Source organism: Mandrillus leucophaeus, unplaced genomic scaffold (genome assembly GCF_000951045.1).
Source record: "Mandrillus leucophaeus isolate KB7577 unplaced genomic scaffold, Mleu.le_1.0 Scaffold2, whole genome shotgun sequence".
NCBI lineage: Eukaryota > Metazoa > Chordata > Mammalia > Primates > Cercopithecidae > Mandrillus > Mandrillus leucophaeus.
Window position 1 is genome coordinate 12,361,386 of NW_012102031.1, and position 3,207 is coordinate 12,364,592.

Below are 3,207 nucleotides of genomic sequence, written 5' to 3' on the forward strand. Positions count from 1 at the left end.
TTTTTTTTTTTTTTTTTTTTTTTTTTTGAGACTGAATCTCTTTCACCCAGGCTGAAGTGCAATGGTGCGATCTCGGCTCATTGCTACCTCCGTCTCCCGGGTTCAAGTGATTCTCCTGCCTCAGCCTGCCGAGTAGCTGGGATCACAGATGCGTGCCACCACGCCTGTCTAATTTTTGTATTTCTAGTAGAGACGAGGGTTCACTATGTTGGCCAGGCGGGTCTTGAACTCCTGACCTTGTGATCCACCTGCTTTTCAGCCTCCCAAAGTGCTGGCATTACAGGTGTGAGCCACCACATCCGGCATACAAATTCTTTAGATGTTTACATTGTCTCCTTTTAGTTGTTTGTTGTAGACTTACTGTGAAGGTGGCTTTTTATAACTGACAATTGTTGTCACACTGATCTGCATTCCTTGGAGGAGGCTGCCTGGTTGATACTTTTTGGATGTGATGGTTCCAAAAACCTTTAATGAAAAGGAACTTGTAATACTTTCAGCATTGCTGTTAAACTCTTGAGGTTCAGTCTTTCTGGACTTTAAAAGTAGTAGTAAGCTCTCCCTGAATCTTTCGCTACCCACCCTTGCTCCTGCCCCATCAGCATTTATGGATTAGTACCTACTCCTTAATCATAACTGCTCCTTATTTGATTATTGTATGAGCGGACAAAGCTGGGCACAACAGAGCAGGCAACATTGGTCTGTCTCCGTTGTCACTGCCTGTTCCCCTACACCCAGAAGATTGCCACCAAGAATAAGTGAGCAGGCACTGTGTAGTACTGATAGGTACAGGGCCACAGATGTGTTCTTAGGCAGTCTTCTTAAATTTTTCTGTGATGAGGTGCCAGGCTTTATTTCCATTCCATTGAAGAACAATATTTTAGTATAAAGTACAAATGTCATGACAATGCCAAATTGGTATAAAAGTTTCTTTTCTTTTTTTGGAGATGGAGTCTTGCTCTGTCACCTAGGCTGGAGTACAGTGGTGCAATCTTGGCTCACTGCAACCTCTGCCTCACAGGTTCAAGCAATTCTGCCTCAGCCTCCCAAGTAACTGGGACTACAGGCACACACCACCATGCCCAGCTAATTTTTTGTTTTTCAGTAGAGATGGGGTTTCACTGTGTTGCCCAGACTGGTCTCAAACTCCTGAGTTCAGGCAATCCGCCTGCCCTGGCCTCCCAAAGTGCTAGGATTATAGGCATGAGCACCCCACCCGGCTTTTTTTTTTTTTTTGGAGGAAAGGTCTCTGTCGCCCACACCGCAGTGCGGTGGTGCAATCTCAGCTCACTCTGCTTTCTGAGTTCAAGTGATTCTCCTGTCTCAGCCTCCCAAGTAGCTAGGATTACAGGCGCCACCAACACACCCAGCTAATTTTGGTATTTTTAGTAGAGATGAGGTTTCACCATGTTGGCCAGGCTGGTCTCGAACTCCTGAGCTCAAGTAATCTACCCGTCTTGGCCTACCAGAGTGCTGGGATTACAGGTGTGAGCCACCGTGCCCGACCAGTTTCCAAGCATTTATTCTCATTATTATCTCAATACAGATCAGCATGGTCCACACTTGTCTGTAGCACTGCTCTGAAGCATATGGAATGTGGCTCCAAAGCAATGTTGGCAACAATTTGTGTGGTTTTGTTCCTAAAGTTCCAGCAGCAATTTTAATTGTAAGTCTCCTAGCCAGTCCTTTGGATTATATCCAGATGCAAGTTTAATTTAGTAGATCTAAAACTGAGTGGCCCTTTCAAATTCTTAACTTCTGAGGGTATAGTATTTTTTTTCTTTTAGTGACTTTTTCTTTTTTCATTCTCTTAGAAGACAGATGGATTTTTTTTTTTTTTTTTTTTGAGACAGAGTCTTGTTCCATCACCCAGGCTGGAGTGCAATGATGTGATCTCGGCTCATTACAAGCTCTGCCTCCTAGGTTAAGGCGATTCTTGTGCCTCAGCCTCCTGAGTAGCTGGGATTACAGACACACACCACCACACCCAGCTAGCTTTTGTATTTTTAGTAGAGACAGGGTTTTACCATGTTGCCCAGACTGGTCTTGAACTCTTCACCTCCAGTGATCTGCCTGCCTCGGCCTCCCAAAGTGCTGAGATTACAGGCATGAGCCACTGCTCCTGGCCTAAACCTAAACTTTTAATAACAGGTAACATGCATATAGTGCTGATTGTTGCAGTAAGTTATCTGATCTTCACAAATCCCTTATAAATTAGATTACTATTTCCATTTACAGATGAGGAAATAGGCATAGAATTTAGATAACTTGCTCAAAGTCACACAGCCAGTAAATGGTGGAAACTGACTTCTAATTTATACAGTTCCAGTAATGAGTTTCTGTTCTTAACTCCCCCAAATATACTACCTCTGAAGCATATAGGTAGGAATAGCAACTGAGCACTGTTTGTCCTCTGGCCATTATCCTGAACCAAAACATGGTTAATGCTAAGCAGTCAGAACAAAGCCATTAACTCTGTCTCCATGCTTTCTGTGGAGGTGTTGTTAAATTATATATTCTGTAATCCACTAAAAAGCAAAACTGAGGTCAGTAAAAACAGATGCTGTGTGTTATATAACCAACTGAACTCTAATACAAAGTACTCAGAAAATTACAAGTCAATTGGGAAAAATAAGAAAGGCTGTAAAGGATATGAATATCAATTGACAAGTATGTAAGTGCTTAAAACAGTATTGGAGGCCAAGCGCGGTGGTTCATGCCTATAATCCGAGCACTTTGGGAGGCCAAAGCAGGAGAATGGCTGAAGCAGGAGAATGGTGTGAACCTGGGAGGCGAAGCTTGCAGTGAGCCAAGATCACACCACTGCACTCCAGCCTGGGTAACAGAGTGAGACTCCGTCTCAAGAAAAAAAACAAAAAACAAAAAAAGTGTTGTATGCTTAGTAAGCTCTACAAATGTTGGGTGTTAATAAATATAAACAGAACTTTATAACAAAAGTGAGAATACACTACCTTTTATATAACTTAACCAAATTATTAGGCTACAAAGGAAATCGCAAATAACGCATTTGTTCGTTTTATTTAGAAATATTTATCAAAGGCTGAGGCAGGATCACTTGAGGCCAGGAGTTTAAGACTAGCTTGTGAGACCCTGCTACAAAAATAAATAAATAGGCCGGGCGCGGTGGCTCAAGCCTGTAATCCCAGCACTTTGGGAGGCCGAGACGGGCGGATCACAAGGTCAGGAGAT

General features: G+C 42.9%; 1 protein-coding gene across 1 annotated transcript in view; it reads left to right on the plus strand.

The window, feature by feature from the left end:
- EIF4ENIF1 (eukaryotic translation initiation factor 4E nuclear import factor 1) overlaps positions 1-3,207 on the plus strand; it is a 56,649-nt gene that overhangs the window by 31,636 nt on the left and 21,806 nt on the right. The gene's annotated exons all lie outside the window — the stretch shown is intronic.